Source organism: Erinaceus europaeus, chromosome 15 (genome assembly GCF_950295315.1).
Source record: "Erinaceus europaeus chromosome 15, mEriEur2.1, whole genome shotgun sequence".
NCBI classification, from domain to species: Eukaryota; Metazoa; Chordata; class Mammalia; order Eulipotyphla; family Erinaceidae; genus Erinaceus; species Erinaceus europaeus.
In genome coordinates, this window is record NC_080176.1 from 16,318,467 (window position 1) to 16,339,290 (window position 20,824).

Genomic DNA, 20,824 nt, shown 5'->3' on the forward strand with positions numbered 1-20,824 from the left:
CCTCTGAATGACTACTCAGCAAGCAGTCTCAACTCAACTGTATCTGAGGAGTTGCTGTGCAGCCAGGTAGGGAAGAGGCATTTAACTTTTTATCCAGTTCTAGAGCTTCCTGGCCTGTGGGGTCTTGAGCAAACATCTAAGCCTTCATGTGCCCTGGCTTCCCCCAGGTGCAATAACAGAGCTCAGCTCACAGGCTTGCTAGTGTTTAGGAGAGATCATCCGCACCAACAACTTTACAGCAGCTCCCGTAATATCCGTAAGTGTTCAATAAATGTTAATTATTGTTTTATAATTACATGCTATTAATAATAAGACTTCTTGCTTCTCACCACCTCCACCAACTTTATTATAGGATTATTATTACAGCTACTGAGAAATGACATAATTCTTGTCTTCAAAGGGCTTACAATACATTGGGTGAACTAAGAGTCAACCAGACACAGAAGTCTAAAAGAAAGATCAAAATCAAAATACCTATTGTTTTTTATTAGTTTATCTGCAACACACATACTGCATTTTTTTTAAAACTTTCTATTTACTTATGAGAGAGAGTTAAGACTAGAGCAGTGCTTTAGCATACACAGTGCTGGGGATAGAAATGGGACCTCATCCATGCAAGTCCTACACACCAATCACTGAACCACCTCCCCAGGCTGCTCATTTATTAAACAAATATCTGAGTGTCTATTCTTGGCTGGGTGGAGATTTTGCTGGGCATTCTTTGGTAGCCAGGATGAATACAGTGTCTTGCCTCAGTTTCCAGGTTATCAAAATCCAAACTAGTAGACAGATAAGCTACACGGGGTAACACACTGGTTTTTACTGGGTGCTGGTCAGTACATTCCTGAGCTGGCAGAACTGAGTGATAGATTCTTTTTAAAAAACATTTTATGGGAGTTGGGTGGTAGCACAGTGGGTTAAGTGCAAATGGCGCCAAGCGCAAGGACCGGCATAAGGATCCCAGTTCGAGCCCCCAGCTCCCCACCTGCAGGGGAGTCGCTTCACAGGCGGTGAAGCAGGTCTGCAGGTGTCTATCTTTCTCTCCCCGTCTTCCCCTCCTCTCTCCATTTCTCTCTGTCCTATACAATGACATCAATAACAACAACATCTACAACAATAAAACAACAAGGGCAACAAAAGGGAATAAATAAATATTTTTAAAACAATTTTATGGGGGCAGGCGGCAGTACAGCAGGTTAAGCACATATGATGTGAAGCACACGGACTGGTGTAAGGATCCGGGTTCGAGCCCCTGGCTCCCCACCTGCAAAGGGGTCACTTTGCAAGTGGTGAAGCAGGTCTGCAGGTGTCTTTCTCTCCCTGTCTTCCCCTCCTCTCTCCATTTCTCTCTGTCCTATCCATCAATGACAACAATAACATTAACAAGGGCAACAAAAATGGGGGAGGGGATGGCCTCCAGAAGCATAACCCTGGAGGCAAAAAAATTATTCATTTACTAGAGAGAGAGAAATTGAGAAGAGGGAGAGAGACAGAGATACCTGGAGCACTGCTTCACTGCTCGTGAAGCTTTTCCCCTGCAGGTGAGGACTGAGGGCTTGAACCTGGGTACTTGTGCATGGTAACATGTGTACTCAACCAGCTGTGCCACCACCCAGCCCCTATGACAGTAAATTCTGAGTGGAAGAAATAGTTTTACAGGGAGGGCCTTTGGGGGGATGTTAAGCAGCCTTGCTGTCAGGGTGTATCCAATAGAGGGGTCAGTGAGCATGCTGGGAAGTGGCGGGCTCAGTGGGTTCTGTTTTCAAGTACACAGACTATCCTGCTCCGAGGGCAATCAGAGCTTGGAGTGAACTTCAGTTCCAGGATGTGTTTACTGTTTTGCTTCATGGTGTCTTTTACAGTAAGAGCAAGGAGAGAACAGCAGCAGCAACCTATGTGAACATCAACGGGGTGGTGGAGAAAGAGGCACTAAGTTCCCTGTTTTTCTCCCAATATCTTACAGAAACAGTTTTGTTCCTGTCACAGATCAGGAAACAGAGGCTCCTGGGATTCCCTGATGTTCACAGACAAAGCTGAATGGCAAGTGTGATTCCCAAGGCCTTTATCTTATGCAATATAGATGGGACTTTGCAGATCTCAGAGTTTTAAAAATCACTTAGAGCTCAGGGTTGGTCATGCTCAGTGCCTGCATCAACAACCCACTGATTCCAGTAGCCTTTTTTTTTCTTCTTCCTTTTTCTCTTTTTTCCTTCTTTTCCCCCCTCTCTTTAAATAGAGACAGAAATTGAGAAGGAAGGGAGAGATAGAAGGGAAGAAAGAGACACCTGCAGCACTGCTCTACCACTCATGGAGCTTTCCCCCTGCAAGTGGGGAGAAGGGACTTGAACCTGGGTCCTTGCACACAGTAATGTGTGCGCTCAACTGGGTGTGCCTCTGCCTGTCCCTGATGATCTCAATTTTTAAAAGAAGTTTTTCTCCCCTCTGGAAGTAAACAAAATGACTCTAAAGTTCGCATGGAAAAGCAAGCAAGCAAGAATTGCCAGGAAAGTAAAGGGAAAACTAGTTTAAAATGTTTTATAAAACTGATAATGTGTACTGGCATATGGCTGCCTAGAAAGGCTAATGGAATAGAACAGAAAGTCCAGAGACTGTTCCCAACACATCTGGAAATTCAGATAATGCTACATGTGTATTCAAAGGCAAACTCTAAAACCAATGGGTAAAGATGTCTAGCTGCCATAGAAGAAAAAGAAAGCTGAATTTATACGCCACCATGGACACCAGGAACTTCTACATGGGCCAAAGATGTCAATGTAAAAATGAAATTGGGGGCTTGGGCGGTAGTGCAGCGGGTTAAGCGCACATGACACAAAGTGCATGGACTGGCATATGGATCCAGGTTCAAGCCCCCAGCTCCCCACCTGTGGTGGGGGGGGACAGCGCTTCACAAGCAGTGAAGCAGGTCTGCAGGTGTCTATCTTTCTCTCCCCCCCTTCCCTCCTCTCTTGACTTCTCTCTGTCCTATCCAACAATGACAGCAGTAACAACAACAATTGCCACAACAACGATAAAACAAAAAGGGCAATGAAAGGGGAGGAAAAAGCCTCCAGGAGCAGTGGACTCATAATGCAGGCACCGAGCCCCAGTAATAACCCTGGAGGGAAAAATAAATAAATAAAATAAAATATCAAAAATATAAAAATAAATAAAAATGAAACTGCAGAAGCACTCAGAGACACTCCCAGACTCTTAGAGGCCTTTCTGTGACTCCACCAATTTTACTACCTAAAATTTAAAGTCAAAGCCGCATCCACACAAAATACATGAAAACAACTTTTAATGACAAAACGGGAGGGGGGGGGGAATCACAACTTAAATCACAAAGGCCAATCTAACTTAGAAATTTCAAGATAAGAAAAAGGCAACGCAAAAGGAAAGTGTACAAATGACAGGAGCTGATAGTTCACCAAAAAGAAAAAAAAAATGTAAACAGTATTTAAACACAAAACAATGCTGAGTCTTGATCACAATGGAATAAGGCACATCAAAACTACTCCGGGTCAGCAGTTTTCACCATCACTCTGATACAAACGTAAAGGCCAGTAGATCTAGGCTGTGGGAAAGGCTATGAAGAACACAGGCACTGGAACAGGTAACTCGTAGGGGTTACAAATGCTCTCACCTTGAAAGAGGCCAGTAGCAAAATCTTGAGAGCTAGACAGTTTACAGGGTTCATGCTTTGTCATGTGCAGGGTCCAGGCTTGAGCCCCAGTGTTACACAGGAGGTGACATGACACCAGGGAAGTCCCAAGCTCTGTGGTGACTCTTTCTCTCTAAATGAACAAGTGGCCTGGACCTGTGAATCAGTTAAGTGCGAGGGCCCAGCTCCACAAAAAGAAAAGAAAAGAAAGGTCACTGTTCCTTAAACACCTGAGTGGATCATGTGGCTTGGAAGTATGGACCACCTTTTGACCAGGAAAGGGAGAAAAATGATAAATGCACCGTTCACTGACCCAGCAAAGGCACTTCTGAAAAGATATCCTACCAATGTATGTGAAATGCTGTGTGTACAAGGTTATTCACTGTGATAGTATCTGACTGTAAGAATCTGGAAAATCTCAAATGTTTATGGGGGGGATTCGTACAATGGAGTGTTCTGAAACTATACAGATGTTTTCAAGATACCAATATGGTATGAACCTCCAGGCAGATTAACTGAAGAATAACCAGCATGGGTGCACTAACATCTGTTTGAATCTATACAAACTCACTAGACATCTGGAGACAGAACATGGGAGAGGTTATCTGCACAAGTGGAGGCAGGTCAAACCAAGACAGACTTGGGAACCAGAGTCCTCAAAACACGTCCTTTTCATTTCTGAGCCATAGGAACACTGTTTCTGTGTTTCCCCGTTGCTAGGGCTTCACCACTCCCAACATCCTCCCCACCCCACCCCCCAAAAAAAACAACCAGAAAGAGGAGAGACACCACATTCTATTTGCACAAAAAGAAGAGGTGTAACTCCGAGGGAGAAAGCTACTGATCTACAAACCAGAGTCAAATGCAACTCGAAGTGAAGAAAGAGAACTCGCCTCTGAAATTAAGTACTGAGGAGCAATTTCAGTGTGGCCATTAAGAGCTATAGAGAAATGAAATAAAATAGAAAGAACATGGTAATTTTTTTTCTTTAATCAAGTTAAAGCAGATGATTACAACAAGCTTCAAAAATGTTATTTGAAGGGAGTCAAGCAGTAGCACAGAGGGTTAAGCATATGGAGCAGAGTAGTGATCCTGGTTTAAGCCCCCAGCTCCCCACCTGTAGGGGAGTCGTTTTACAGGTGGTGAAGCAGATCTGCAGGTGTTTATGCTTCTCTCCCCATCTTCCCCTCCTCTCTCCATTTCTCTCTGTCCTATCTAACAATGACGACATCAATAACAACGACTACAACAACATTTTTTTAAAAAAGGGGAAATAAATATAAAAAATTTTTTTGAAAAAAAGCTATTTGAAAGGGGCTGAGCAGTGGCACATCTGGTTGAGCACACCTTACAATGCTCAAGGACCCAGATTAGAGCCCCGATCCCCACCTGCAGGGTGAAAGCTTTGTGAGTGGTGAAGCAGGGCTGCAGTTGTCTTTGTCTCTTTCCCTCTCTATCTCCCCCTTCCTTCTCGATTCCTGGCTGTCTCTATCCAGTAAATAAAGATACTAATAAAAAAAATTTTAACAGAATATTTAAAAAAATACTATTTGAAGGGTGAGAACTTGGAAAGAAGACAGGGCTGGTCAATCAAAAGGATGCTTCGGTCTAATGGTTCTCAAAGTTCAGCCTCTGGACCAGAGCAAACGCACTGTCTGCTAAGATGCAAACTCTCAGGCCCCACTCAGACCCACCTTAGCCAGACACTCAGAGTAGTAAGAAGTAAGATCTGGCCCAGAGCTGTACTACTTGGAGAACTTGGCCAAAAATATAGTAATCTGCAAGTGCATTTTGTAAGTCAACCTTGGAGAAATGTTTCTGATGTTAAATACTAACCAGTGTGCTAAAATTCCCACATATTCCCTATTTCACTGTATTTAAAATGCCATCCATTCTCGGATATAGTAGTTTGTATGATGCTAAGGAAGGAAAGTTACCAATTAAATCACAATATGCCAATTTAAGGCATCACTTCACCTCAGATATGCATCTACAGCATCAGTAAAAACAGCCTAACTATAAATCAGAGATACACGCAGAGTAATTTACTCACTTTCATCCATAAAGGAACAGGTTTTTAAATCAATTCAACAATGTATAACCCACACCTAACTGAAGAATTCTGCTATCTATACAAACCACGTCACATTTCATTTCTGTACAACGTTGTACTTTTTTTTTTTACAGTAGTGAGAAAATCAGACTTTAATAATAATGTTTATTCAAAATAATGAGAAAAATTATATTGCCTCCAGGGTTACTGCTGGGGCTAGGTGCCTACACTAGGAATCCACCACTCTGCAGGCTTCCTTCCTCATTTTCATTGGATAGGACAGAGAGAAAATGACAGGGGAGAGTAAGGAGAAACACCTGCAACCTTTCTCTGCCACTTGTCAAGATTCCCCTAGAGCTGCTGACTAAGGAGTTGAACCTGGTTCCTTACCAACTTCTCTGATATTAATAGGTTGATTTGACTTCCACTGTCGTGTGTATGCACCTGCATTTCCCAAGCTCTCCAATACTGATATTAGTAAGTTCAGAAATAAGTTACATAAGGGGCAACAAGAATAGCTCACTGGGATAGTGCGCTGCTTTGCCATGTGTACAGCCCAGGTTGAAACTCAGCCCCCGCCACACTGAAGGAAACTTCGGTGCTGTAGTCTATCTTGAAAAGTTACTTAAAAGGGCATTACAGGGGGCATTGCACTGACTTGGATTTTACGTAACTCAGCCCTTACTAGCTATTCTGCACACTGCGGTCACTCCCCAACCATCGGGGACACTGCATGCTAACCCCAAACTGCTTACTGGTACAAGGACTTAACTGTCAAGATGTCTAACAAGAATTTCCATTAGGCAAAGCAAGTTTTCCCAACCAAGGGATGTAGATACTAACCTTGGCTTCCTTCTGGTGTTCTAGAGTAATCAATGACTGTTAACTAATCAAGCACCTGCCTTTCTGGTATGGCAGGCACTTGAGAACCAAGGGAAGGAGGTTCATGACAACAACACAACTGTCAGTCCTGTCCCACTGCCTATTAGAATCTACAAGATAACGGAGATTGTTCTGGAAACTGGATCTCTAGGGAGCTGGTCTTGTCCTCTAGGAGAAATGTTCTATCATCAAAGTGACTGGAGGAAGGTCATAGATTGAATGTGTGAGGGCCGGGATGCAGGGTTCCACACAACAGACAGACACACATAACAAAGATTCACATTGATCCACAGACTCCTTTGAAATGCCCAGCTGTACTGATCACTATAAACTGGCATTACTTTACAGCACACAACCAAACATGGTGGGGATGTAGGCCAGTGGGAAGAGTGCACGTCTTGCATTTCGAGGCTCTGGGCTCTGTTGTGAGTACTACGTACACAAAATAAAAGCAAAACATTAAAGTCTTTATAAAAGCTTACGGGAAACCCTGATAATTCAGGAGGTGGGAACTCAAGTGAGGGAAGCCGAGGTGGAATAAAAACACCTGAAAATTACTGACCAACGCAGCACACAGTTGCAATGTCACAACACCGAGCCAGTCTACTTGAGTGAGGTACTGGCCCCGAGTCAAATATTGACTTGTCAAATATGTACTGTGACTTTTCTGACAACCCAATAATTTCACTCTGGCTGGCTGATCTTTTTCTATCATCACAGCTAACTGGTCGACTTCAACACTGGGTTCTGCCTTCCAGTGCGTGGCACAAAACTTATAATGAAGTCCCAAAAAAAAAAGGCAGCGTAAGATGACCTCAGCTGTGTCTCCTGGAGCCCCACCTCTCCAGAGCCCTGCCCCACGAGGAAAGACTGAAACAGGTTGGGGGTACAGATCGACCTGGCAACACCCATGTCCAGCAGAGAAGCAACTACAGAAGACAGACCTTCCACCTTCTGCATCTCATAAAGAATTCTGGTCCCGGGCCCAGGTGGTGACGGACCTGGTTGAGCACACGCTACATGTAAGGACATGGGTTCAAGCCCCCAGTCTTCACCTGCAGGGAGAAAGCTTTTCAATTTCTGGCTGTCTCTATCCGATAGTAACTTTTTTTTTTTTTTTAAAGAATGTTGGTCCATACTCCCAGAGGGATAAAGAATAGAGAAGTCTCAAATGAGGGGATGGGACATGGCACTCTGGCCGTGGGAACTGTATGCAATTATATATACTTCTGTTATCTTACAATCTTGTTAATCATTATAAAATCACTAATAAAAAATAGTGATTTTAAAAAAGAAGGCAGGCCTAAGAGTCATGCAAAAGACTTTCATCCCTGAGGCTCTGAGGTCCCAGGTTCAATCCCCAGCCCCACCATCAGCTAGAGCTGAGCATTGCTAGTTGGGGGAGGGGTCAGTGTGTATGAGTCGTTCATTAAAAATAAATAATAGGTGCCAGGAGGTGGCACACCTGGTTGAGCACACGTTACAGTACATAAAGACCCGGGTTCAAGCCGCAGTCCCCACCTGCAGGGGGAAAGCTTTGCGAGTGATGAAACAGATCTGTAGGTGTCCCTGTCTCTCTCCCTCTCTATCTCCCCTCCTCCTCTCAATTTCTGGCTGTCTCTATCCAATAAATAAATAAAGATAATAAAAATAAGTAATACATTTAAGAATGCATTAAAAAAGGCATTCAGGAAGGAGCTGTATTAGTATGATTTGTGTGTTAACTGAGGCCACCTGCCATTCTTCTGGGCATGCCACCCCTCACTCAATCTGAGCGCTCTCATTATAAATAGGTGACCCCCCCACCCACCCCCACCGCCCAGGATCTTTTCACTCTCGTTTGCACACGCGCCTGATCCTTCCACCCCGTTCCAACTCCAAGATTCCCCAGGAGCAGGTGCAGGCACCCTAAGCATACCACCAGCCCTCACGGGCACAGCGAGGTGCTCTGGCAATGGCAGCTGCGCGCTCTCCCTCCCTTTCTCTTTCTCTCTCTCTCTTTCACACACACACACTCTCCTCTCCCTCGCTCCTGTGCTTCCCCTCACACCCAAGTCCTGGGGCACCACACCAACCAGCACCCATGGGCGTGTGCGGGCAGGTGGTGGCACCCAGGTGGTGGCACCCAGCCCAGGGAGGGGCTCTGCAGACTGAGCACCAAGCACCAGGCGGCCGGCTTGGGCTCTAGCTCTGGCGCCCCGCACCACCTCTCCTCGGCTCCTCAGTGAGAATCACGTGCATGCACGCACGAAATCAAACTTAAAACTAATTACTTAATTAATTTAAAAGTTTCCTTTGTCCCGGGCGCGCCCTGGACGCCAGTATGCTGCTTGCATTTGTCCTGACACCCCACCCCGGGCGGGGACCCCGTGACCCCGCGTCCACTTCTGCTCTCACACCAGACCGGCCGGGGGTGCGGCAGGGTGGGTGGGGGGCGTGGATGTTCTGGGCCACTGGGTGCGAGGAGGCTGCGCCCCCGGGAGTCTGCGGCAGACCCAGGACCCCTTTTCCATGCATCCGACTCGGGGTGCGGGGCGCGGGGCGGGGGGTTGCAGGCGGGTGCGCAGCGCCCACGCGGAACCCGGGCTCCCAACCCCTGCAGGCGGGCGGGCGCGGCGTGGGCGTCGGGGTGTACGCCCCACTTTTCTGCACCCCACTCGCCAGCACCACCGGGGCAGAGGCTCCAGAGAGGCCGGGCGGGGAGGCTGAGGCGGCCCGGGCGGCCCGGGCGGCCCCGAGCGCAGACGCCGGCAGCCCCGCGGCCCCTCCCCGCCTCGCCCGAGCGGCTCCCGGACGGCGCGGACGGTCTGAAGGGCTCCGCTGCAGCCGCCGCGGGCCGGGCCCAGCCGGAACCGCGGGTCTCCGGCCCGGCCGCTCCCTACGCCCGGGCCCCGGGCTCCGCAGCTCTCCCCGGCCCTCAGCCCCCAAGGGCGGCCGCAGTCGCCGCCACCGGCGCCGCCCGCAGCTCACCTCCCGGCCGCCGCCGCCGCCGTGCCGCCGCCGCGCGCGATCTCGCGAGACTTCGCTCCGCTCGCCGCTCCCCGCCCTCCCCGCGGCGCGCGCGCGGACCCCAGTCAGCAACCCGCGGGGCCCGCAGAGCCGCCCCCTCGGCTCTGCCGACGGCTGGAGAAGGTGGAGAGGAGGGCGGCCAGGACTCGCGGGTGCACGAGATCCAACGTCCCCGCGTGCGCCCCGCCCACCTCGCTGACCTGAAAGGGTTAAAGCCAGGTGCGGAGCGGACGCCTGCTCTCACCTGGCCGGCCCGTAGTGCGCATGCGCGGCAGGGATCTGCCCTGCGGGCGCTGATGAAGCCGAAACTAGGCGGCAGGGACAGTGGCAGCCACAGCCTGGCTCCAGCAGCTTCCCTGGGCCAGGCTGTCACAGTTCCCCGCCTCGGGTCCTCACTTCAGCTCCTAGGAGTGGGCCCTCCGAGCGCCCCCCCATTCCAGGATGGGAAAACGGAAGCCGGCAAGGCCGAAGGTTGAGCTCCAAGGTGGCAGCGCCTGGGGGCCATCATCCCAGGTGGTCATCGCCTCTGTTCCCACCTGCGGGACCAGCCTCCAGGGGTCCCCCAAGCTGCGAGGAGGCGCTCCCCCGGAGGTCTCTTCTGGCTTTGGAGGCTGCAGGCAGCCAAGAGCTTCTCTGTCTTCTCATGACACAAACTTCCCAGGCCTCCCGGTGCCTTGACTCTGACTCCGTGCCGACCTCTGGATGGGGAGAGTATTGCTGGCAAAGAGCAATACACGAGGGCTGGGGAGACAGCATCAGGGTTCTGCAAATGACTTTCTTGTCTGAGGCTCCCAAGTCCCAGGTTCAGTTCCCAGCACTACCATAAGCCAAAACTGAGTGCTCTGGTAAAGAGAGGGAAAAGGAAAGGAAAAAAGAAAGAATCCAGCCCTATAACAGGACACAGAACAGAATTACAATATGCAGGGGGGGGCATGCAGTGGCTCACACCGGTTAAGTATGCATATTACCAAGTGCAAGAACCTAGTTGGAACCCCCCCACTCCCCACCTGCAGGGGGTCCGCTTCACAAAGCAGTGAAGCAGGTCTGCAGGTGACTACCTTTCTCCCTATCTCCCTGTCCTCTCTCAATTTCTCTCTGTCCTATCTAATAACAAATGGGGGGGGGGGGAGTAAAAGATGTCCTCCAGGAGCGGTGGATTCGTAGTGCCGTCACCAAGCCCCAGCAACTGGAGGCAAAAAAAAAAAAAAAAAAGTAAAAAAAAACGCAGGATGTTAGGAAGTATAGAAATGTGTGACATCCCCTTCCCCACCCACCATTTCCTGGTTAAATCTTATCACTTGTAAAAAAAGAAAGCTAGCTCATTTGGATAATGTGCTGCCTTGCCAAATGCACAACCCAAGTTTGAGCCTGACCCCCGCCCCCCACCCCACCACCCCCTCGCATTGAAGGGAGATTTGTTGCTGTGGTCTTGACAGATAGGGAAAGAGAACGAGAGAGCACAACCATTTGCTGAGGGAATTTCAGGGTTTTTACCAATATCCTCCCTACATGAATCCACAGACTCTGGGGGTGGGAGTGTGGGGTAGGGGGGAATGAAGAAACTGGCTAAGCTTCCATAGTCAGCAAGAGAAAGTTAGAACCTGGGCGGGAATCCAGAGTCTAGGCCTACCTTGTACTAAGCTAGCAGGCGCTGGTTAGTCAAGAGCTTGGCTGCTCTAGCTATCCCTTCACCCTGTAGCCAGATTCTCCAGAGCTGCCCTAGCCCACGTGACACTCACATTAGTGTGAGCAAACCCTGGCCTGCCCACCTTCCAAGCCTGTCCCCTCTCCCTAGAGACAGCACCTCTCTCCCCGCACCAGAGGTTATGGTCGCCCCCTCTATGTGTAAACATCCTCAGAGGAGCTGATCAAGGAAGGAAAATCACATCTGAAGAGTATCAACAAGATGCCAAGCATTGCTCCAGGTGTTACCCATTGAGATCACATCAAAATACCCAAGTATTTTAATGAGCAACATCTGGTGAGCAGCTACCAGGTGCTGGGAGTTACTCCAGGCTGTGATCCATCAATTAGCTCACTGTCCTCCCAAAAACTCCATGTGGAAAGTCTGATTGTCCCCAGTCAGAAGAGGAAATTGGGGGTCGGGCGGTAATGCAGCAGGTTAAGTGCACATGGCGCAAAGCACAAAGACCTGCATAGGGATCCTGGTTCCAGCCTCCAGCTCCCCACCTGCAGGGGGGTTGCTTCACAAGCGGTGAAGCAGATCTGCAGGTGTCTATCTTTCTCTCCCCCTCTCTGTCTTCCCCATCTCTCTTCATTTCTCTCTGTCCTATCCAACAACAATGACAGCAATAACAACAATATAATAACCACAACAAGGATAAAACGAAGGCAACAAAAGGGGAAAAAATAGCCTCCAGCAGAAGTGGATTCATGGTGCAGGCACCGACCCCCAGCAATAACCCTGGAGGCAAAAAAAAAAAAAAGAGGAAACCAAGCTGGGGAGACACTGAAGAAGTAGCACACAGGACTTGCTTGCAAGAAGTACCAGATTCAACTCCTGCCACTACCAATAGCCAGAGCTGAGCAGTGCTCTGGTGGTCAAAAAAGAAAAAAAAAAAAATCAGGAAGGGGGCTGGGGCTGGGTAGTGTCATACCCAGTTGGCACATGCATTACCAAGTGCAAAGGACCCCCGCCCACCCTGGGTTCAAGCCTCCAGTCCCTACCTGTTGGTAGGGAAGAGGGAGCTTCACTACTAGTGAAACAATGTTGCAAGTGTCTCTTTCTCTCTTTCTCCTTCCCTCTCTCCTTCCTTTCCTCCCTCTCTCCTACCCTCCCTCCATCTCTCCTTTCCCCCTCAATTTCTCTATCCTATCAAATAAAAGGGAAAAGGGAAAAAAATGTTAAATGGCTACTGGGAGTAATGGATTCCTCATGCAAGTACCAGGCCATAGCAATAATCCTGGAGGGGAGAGGAAGGAAGGAAGGAAGGAAGGAAGGAAGGAAGGAAGGAAGGAAGGAAAAGAAGAAAGGAGTTGGGGCCGGGTGGTGGTGCACCTGGTTGAGTGCATATGTTACAGTGCAAAAGGACCTGGGTTCGAGCCCCTGGCCCCCACCTACAGGGGTAAAGCTTCACAAGTGGTGAAGCAGTGCTGCAGGTGACTCTCTGTCTCCTTCTCTCTCTGTCTCCCCCTTCCTCTCAACTTCTGGCTGTCTCTATCAAATAAATAAAGATGAAAAATTTAAAAAAAGGAAGGAGTCAAGGGACAGTAAAAGGAGAGAACTTGCCCTAGGGCACGCTTTTAGTAATTGGCATGATGCCACTCCAAGTCAGTCTGTCCCTAAGCCTACAAATATGAATTCCAATGACCAGCAAGGTTCCTCCCACCCAAGCCCCCACACCCCACCCCTGACCCCAAAATAAAATAACCTGTGTCTCCATGAATCAACCCTCCGGGCCTGGACTCCAGTCTAGGACACTGCATGCTGTCTTCTGGAGACACTGAATCTCAGTAGTTGCCCCTCCAGTAAGGTTATAAATAGGTTGTTGGGAGGATTTGCCAAGTTAATGTATGTGCAGCATGTAGAATAGTGCTTTGCACAGATTAAGCTCTTAGTAAATTATAGCTATTATTACCCTGGGTGGGATGTCTGTGGTATTTCATTCTTTCCCCGTCTCCCAATATAAACGCCAAATCAAATGGGAGGCTGTGTCCTTATCAGTTCAGGCAGGGAATAAAATTAGTTTTGAGCACCCTGGAAACATTAAATGCTCTTTAATGGATAAAAATACTCCCTGCTTCCTCCTGAATGCTTATGGATTTAACTCTCCCAAAGCTCTGATGTTCTCTCTCCCTCACTTCCCTCAAAGACTGAGAAGCCTGCTTGCTTGCTTTCTTTCCTTCCTTCCTTCCCTCCTTCCTTCCCTTTTGTTGCCTTTGTTTTATTGTTGTACTTCTTATTGTTGTTGTTACTGATGTCATTGTTGGATAGGACAGAGAGAAATGTAAAGAGGAGGGGAAGACAGAGAGGGGGAGAGAAAGATAGACACCTGCAGACCTGCTTCACTGCCTGTGAAGTGATTCCCCTACAGGTGGGGAGCTAGGGGCTTGAACCGGGATCCTTCTGCCAGTCCTTGCACTTTGCGCCACATGCACTTAACCTGCTGCACCAGCACCCGACTCCCAGAAGCCTGTTTTCTAAACCCTACCCCTATGCAGAAAATGATACTCAAATATTTTTGAACTTGTTGACAAAAACAAGCATTTGTGAAGCTTAGTTGAGAACTTTGGGGGTTTGGGGATTATTATGACAATGAGGCCCCATGATTGGGGGGAAAGGTTTTCATAGCAATTGATGCTCCCACTATCCTCAGGCCATGGTATCGCAAAGTAAGGTTTCTACGGCAGCATGTCACCACCAATGGCAATGAAATGGTCCTTTTCAGGGAAGGGGATGGATATGCCCAGCTCCATAGAGGTTGTTAAAGTTTGACACACACCAAATAAACAAACACACCTGGGTTAAACTAGGAGACAGCTCAACAGGCAAAGCAAACACTTTATCATGTTCAAGGCCCTGGATTCAATCAACAGCCATGTGGGAAAAAAATCATGGACAACACTAGTGGAACTCCATGGATTATGGAATGGTGCTATGTTTTTCTCTCTCTCTCTCTCTCTCTCTCTCTCTCTCTCTCTCTCTTTCTCTCTTCTTTTTCTCTAAAACTATGGAATAAAATATTGGATCAAGTAGGTTTCTCAGTGTTCTTCACATGTGTGAAAGCCTCAATGCATTCTTCCAGTGCCATATAAAAAATTTGGGGGGGGGGGGTCAGGTGGTGACTAAAGTCAGGATAATCACACATAGTGTGAAGTTCAAGGACTGGCATAAGGATCTCAGTTTGAGCCTCCAGCTCCCTACCTGTGCGGGGGGGGGGGGGGAGGTCACTTTGCAAGCAGTGAAGCAGGTCTGCAGGTGTCTATCATTCTCTCCTCCTCTCTGTTTCCCCCTCCTCTCTCAATTTCTCTCTGTACTGCCCAACAACAACAACAATAACAGCAACAACAAAGATGGGGGGAAAAGATGACTGCCAGGTGTGGTGTATTCAAAGAGCAGGCACTGAGCCCCAGCAATAACCCTGGAGGCAAAAAAAGTCTAAAAACCTAGGATGATTTTCTAGACACACACACACACACACACACACACACACACACACACACACACTTCTCTAAGGTATAGTTTCTTCTAAGTGTCATTAAAATGTCTTTTTGATCTAAGAGGAATTTTAAAAATGCCTACAATGGGATTTGATTAATGATTATTCACTCAATAAAAACTTATGAAGCACTTAAGTGCTGGTTACTGAATTGGTTGCTATGAGCAAGACAGATACAATTTATGTATTCATCTTAGTTATGACCAAGAGGGGGAGAGGGGTGGTAATTAAGTCGTTGAGTCCAATAGGATAGAAATCTTATCTGGTAAACAGAATGAAAAAGGGAAACACATGACAAAGGGGTGCTGATAGAAAGGTTGAAAAGAACCATTGACTCGAAAGATAGTTGCCTAACTGAGGCCCCTGGTTGGTCTCCAGCACTGCACATATCAGAGGGGTACTCTCACGTCTCTCCCCCCTCATGTGCTTTCTCTCTCTATCCAAAATCAATCTCCTCTCTCATTTTCTTCCCGGTTATTACCGGGACTCCACACCTGCATGATTCCTCTGTGATGTGTTTATTTATTTATTTTTTTAAATTTATTTATTCCCTTTTGTTGCCCTTGTTGTTTTATTGTTGTAGTTATTATTGTTGTTGTCGTCGTTGTTGGATAGGACAGAGAGAAATGGAGAGAGGAGGGGAAGAAAGAGAGGAGGAGAGAAAGATAGACACCTGCAGACCTGCTTCACCGCCTGTGAAGCGACTCCCCTGCAGGTGGGGAGCCGGGGTTCGAACCGGGATCCTTATGCCGGTCCTTGTGCTTTGCGCCACCTGCGCTTAACCCGCTGTGCTACAGCCCGATTCCCCCATGTGTTTATTTTTAAGGTAGAGGACAAGAGACAAGAGGAGGAGAGACAGTGAGGAAACTAGAAAAGGAAAATGACATCATAGCATGACGCCACCACTCGTGAAGTCTCCCCCAGGGAAGGTGATCCCCAAAGGGGTGGGGGTGGTAAGCCTGGATCCTCACACACAGCAAAACGTGTGCTCCACAGGTGGGCCATCTCCCAGCCCACAATAAAGTACACCTTTAAAAAGAAAAAAAAAAAAGGGCCAGGTAGTGGGGCACCTGGTTGAGTGCACAGATTATAGTGCACAAGGACCTGGGCTCTCTCTCTCTCTTTCTCTCTCTCCCCCTCTCAACTTCTGTCTCTATCCAATATAAATAAGTAAATAAAATGTTCTGCTACTAGTTGAGTTCTTTCTCTGCTCAGAAAAGATTTCTTGAAAAAAAAAAAAAGAACTTAGATTAAACCAGCTCCTGAAGGATACAGCAGAATGAAACAGAAATGAAGTAGATAAGGAAAGATGATAGAGAAGAGTGGAATCCACAAAGAATGGTGAACTCTGCCTGGAAGCCAGGGAAAACCCATTACTGTGAAGACACAGCAGAGGTCAGGTAAGCAGGGAGCACGGAGAGCTGATGGAAGGGCATGCAGAGCTGGAATGAGGTAGCTAAGACACCAGAATGCCCTTGGCATCCAAGGACAGTGGAAAGAACCCAGACCCCACCAGAGGCAGGAGAGGGACGGGCCAGAGGCCTTTCATCCCCACACCCTCAGCCCAGCCCATTGGTGGAGCCAAGCTCATTGTGCAATCCTGCCACCCTGCCCCAGCAGTGCTCAGCAGGGTGGACATCTCTCTGGCGGCCCTGCCTTTGAGGGAATCTCCTCTTATGATTCAAGATCTGGCTCTCCTGCCTCCTTTGCTACTAACAGGGACTCTGATGTAGCCTCTGCCCCGCCAGATGCACCATGGGAAACAATTTGGTCCATAGCCTTGGTTTTGCTGATGTGACCAGCTTTGGGGGGTGAAGCGGGGGTTGGGAGCATCAGGGCCAAACTCCTGATGGACAAGCCACACGGGTGCTGACGGCAGTGGTGGTTGCGATGAGGCCAGACTTCGGCAGGGTAGTGGTTAGCACAGGGGGGCCAGCCCTATCGTGTGGTCTGGGGCATTTTTCCTAAAAACTTAGCCTGAATTTCTTTTCTCCGACCCTCCCAAGGATTCTGTGGGATACCCCAAATCCTCTATTACATTTCCCTTTGGGGTGAAATGAGCCAGTGCTCCCACCAAGAATGCTGACCCGCTCACAGGCTGGAGCCAATTGGAGCCCATGTGACGGGCTTGCTGAGGTCAGCATCCAGGGGAAGTTTCTCTGCTGTAAGAGCCAACCCTAGGAAGCCAGCTCTTTTCTCTCTGCCTGCCATGGGGCCTTAACTGCCCTTAGATGACTTGTCCCACAACTGTGGGGTAAGCTAGAACCCATACAGCGGAAAACACAGCAGAGGAACTCAAAAACGATCACTGTGCTGCTCAGCCAGCCCCAGACCTACAAGGTCCTGAACATTTTCTTCCCTCCTGAGCTAATGTGTGTGGCTAAACCAACTCAAGTTGGCTGCTTTGGGTCTTGCAACCCAGACACTCACATAAGGACAGGAGAGAAGCGGCAGGAATTGGCACTCTCAGGGGTCAGGCAGCCAGGCGGCGGCACATAGTACTAAGTGTAGGATCTGCACAAGAATCTGAGTTTGAGCCCCCAGTGCCCCACCAGCAGGGGAATGCTTTGCAAGTGATGAATTAGGTCTACAGGATCTTTCGCTCTTCTTCTCTGTCTCCCCCTTCCCCTCTCAAATTCTCTCTGTCCTGTCCAATGAAATGGGGGGAAAAATGGCCACCAGGAGTAATGGGTTTGTTGTGTCAGCACCAATCCCCACTGATAACCCTGGAGGCAAAAAAAAAAGAAAAGAAAAGAAAAAGAATTCCCCCTCCCTCCCTCCACCCCCACCCTCCAATCCCTGGGCAACTATTTATGTCCATCTCTCTACTGCTATGTCAATCATAGTTAACAAGCTCTGCCCACATTCAAACACTTCCTTCCAGAAAATTCATCTTCCCTTAGCTTTTTTTTTTTTTCCAGGGGCCCCTCGAAGGACCTGGGGCCAAAAGGAGTCATCCCCTAAGTGGTAGAGAGTTAGTCTAGCTAGCTAGCACTGCAAATATCCAATAACCATCCAGGTCAAGAAGCAGAGAATGAAGGATGCCTGCACCCACCTAAGAACCCTCCATATATTTGGGGTGTCTTGGCTGGCTTCCCTGGACTGGCAGTCAGGAGGGGCTTCCTGCATGGGAGGACAGCTGAGCTGAGCCTTATAGAGCAGCTGGGTGGCCCAGGGGAACTTGATGGAAGGTGGAGTGGTGGAGTGGTGCAGTGGTGCCTCTCCTTTCTGTCTGTCTGTCTCCTCTCCCTTTCTCTCTCTGTATTTCACTCTAAACTAAAGAATAGAGCTGGAGAGATAGCATAATGGCTCTGCAAAATCTCATGCCTGAGGCTCCAAAGGACCCAGGTTGAATCTCCCACACCACCAGAAGCTGAGCAGTGCTCTAGTGAAAGGGTGAAAGGAGGGAAGGAAGGAAGGAAGGAAGGAAGGAAGGAAGGAAGGAAGGGAGGGAGGGAGGGAGGAAGGAAGGGCAAATTAGGTTGTCTTCCTTTGTCACAAATATCAAGGAACCAGAAACCCCCAGCACATCTGGTTGTAGACCAGTGAGTGAAGATGTTCCTGATTCTTCAAGCAGGGGCAGGTGAAGAGAGCTGCAGTCTCTCATTGTGGCGTGGGGCATGGCACAGTGGATAAGCCACTGGGCTCTCAAGCATGTGGTAAATTCAATCCCTGGCACCACATCTGCCACAGTCCTTCCCTTAGCTTTTCCCCATCCCTTACTTGGTCTTTGATGGGTGACAAGTGGTCTGTGACTTGCCCAGCTCACACATCTGGGAAGCAGCAGAGCTAAAGGTCTGGAGATAATCCAGATGGCAGGCTTCTCACCACTCCCTTGAATATCATTCACCATCTAGCTTCATTATATGTATGCACTTTTAAATAAGGCATGACCTTGAGACAGAAGGAAAAAAAAGTAGAGTGCCAGCCAAGCTCCATCTTTGTTCAGTGGCCTTGAGTAAACTTCTTGACAAGTCACTCTGCAATGGAAGTGAAGTGAAGCTCCTTATGCCAGTGTCAGAGACTCTGGAATCATCTGTGCTGTTCTCCCTTGACTTCTGAATTCTCACATTCTAAGCACATGCACAACTTCTGAGGACCCAGGTGGGGTCACAGGATTTGCTGGGCATCCTGGCCAATGCATGTGGAATGGAGAGAGGAAGAGCAATTCAGGGCCACTTTCTGTTGAGAAGAACCCACTCACTACTCATCCATCACAGGTATCTCAGGGGCAAAATAAAACAAAAATAAATGGCAAGAGAGATAACATAATGGTTATGCAAAGAGACTATCATGCCTGAGTCTCCAAAGTCCCAGGCTCAATCCCTTGTACCATCATAAGATACGGCTGAGAAGTGCTCTGGTAAACTAAATTAATCATAAAAACTGTGAACTGCAACTATTTGGGTGGGGGGAGATAGCACATAATGGTTATGCAAAAAGAGTCTCATGCCTGAGGCTCTCAGGTTCCAGGTTCAATCCCCAGTATCACCATAAGCCAGAGCTGAGTGGAGCTCTGATAGTAAAAGAAACAAACAAAACCAAAACAAAAAACCAGTATTCTTTTCAATCCCTGAGAATTGGGCATTGATGGCTGCCTTAGCATGCACTTGTCTACCCTGATTGGCACACACAGCATGGTCATCCCCCTCATTTATCTGTCTGCAGCTGGACAGGAGGGAGAGCTCAGACCACAGTTCTGAAGCTGCTTGTTCATGTACATGTGAAGGGTGGGCTCAGACCTCTACAGGTGTCAGGAACTCCCCAGTAATTCTGGTGTATCAGCCAGCTCAATACTCTTGCACTGCTATCAGTTCATGTGATGGGAGATGGTAGTTACTGCTCTTGAGGGGTCATGTAGCCTGGGGGCAACAGGCACAGTGAGAGAAAAGTTGCTATATTATTCACAATAGCCAAAGAATGAAAACAACAGTGCTCATCAACAAATGACTGGGTCAAGATGTCAGGGGAGGGGCCCGCTGATGGTGCACCTGGTGAAGTACACGCATTATCATGCTTAAGGACCTGGGTTTGACCTCCTGCTCCCCACCTGCAAGGGGGAAGTTTCATGAGTAGTGAAACAGTGCTACAGGTGGCTGACTTTCTCTTTCGTTCTCTAATTTCCTTGTCCCTCTCAACTTCTCTCTGTTCTATCAAATAAAGTAGAAAAAAAATGACCACTGAGAGTGGTAGATTCATAGTGCTGGCACCAAGCCCCCATTGATAACCTGGGTGGTAGTGAAAATAATAATAATAATAATGACGTTATGAGACATACATTCAGTGGAGTACTACTTAGCAATTTTAAATGGCGACATTACATCCTTCAGGACAAAATGGATACAACTGGAAGTGATTATGCGTAGTGAAGTAAGGAAGGAAGTGAAGGACTGTGGTCCGGGAGGTGGTGCAGTGGATAAGGCATTGGACTCTTAAGTATGCACTCCTGAACTCAATCCACCGCAGCACATGTACCACAGTGATGTCTAGTTCTTTCTCTCTCTCCTATCTTTTCTCACAAATAAATAAAATCTTTAAAAAATAATAAAAGGAAGTGAAGGATAATCAACTGGGCGATTTCACTCATATGTGGATTAGAGAGAACAAAAACACATGAACCTGAAAAAAAAAACAACCTGGGAACCGGGTGGTAGCACAGTGGGTTAAGTGCATGTGGCACAAAGCACAAGGACCGGTGTAAGGATCCCGGTTCGAGCCCCGGCTCCCCACCTGCAGGAGAGTCGCTTCACAGGTGGTGAAGCAGGTCTGCAGGTGTCTCTCTCTCCCCCTATCTTTCCCTCCTGTCTCCATTTCTCTCTGTCCTATCCAACAACAATGACATCAATAATAACTACAATAATAAAACAACAAAGACAACAAAAGGGAATAAATAAATATATATAAAAAAACTGATGCATCTCTACGATCATAAGAGAAAGATGGTGGTTATCACTGGGCAGGGCGTAGAATTTAGTGGTGGGAATGGTGTGGAGCTATACCCCTAATTGTCTTACAATCTTGTAAAATCACTGATTTTTT

The 20,824-nt window shown here is 48.0% G+C and overlaps 1 protein-coding gene across 2 annotated transcripts in view; it reads right to left on the reverse strand.

Moving 5' to 3' along the window:
- Window positions 1-10,179, reverse strand: part of MRTFB (myocardin related transcription factor B) — a 179,010-nt gene extending 168,831 nt beyond the window's left edge. The window contains exon 1 of one of the 2 annotated variants that reach the window (XM_060172935.1): window positions 9,850-10,179. The gene's annotated coding sequence lies outside the window, so the exon portion shown is untranslated. Of the gene's footprint in view, window positions 1-9,566; window positions 9,765-9,849 lie in introns of those variants that run through there. The other variant, XM_060172934.1, reaches the window with a different exon arrangement.
- Window positions 10,180-20,824: the final 10,645 nt, after the last annotated feature.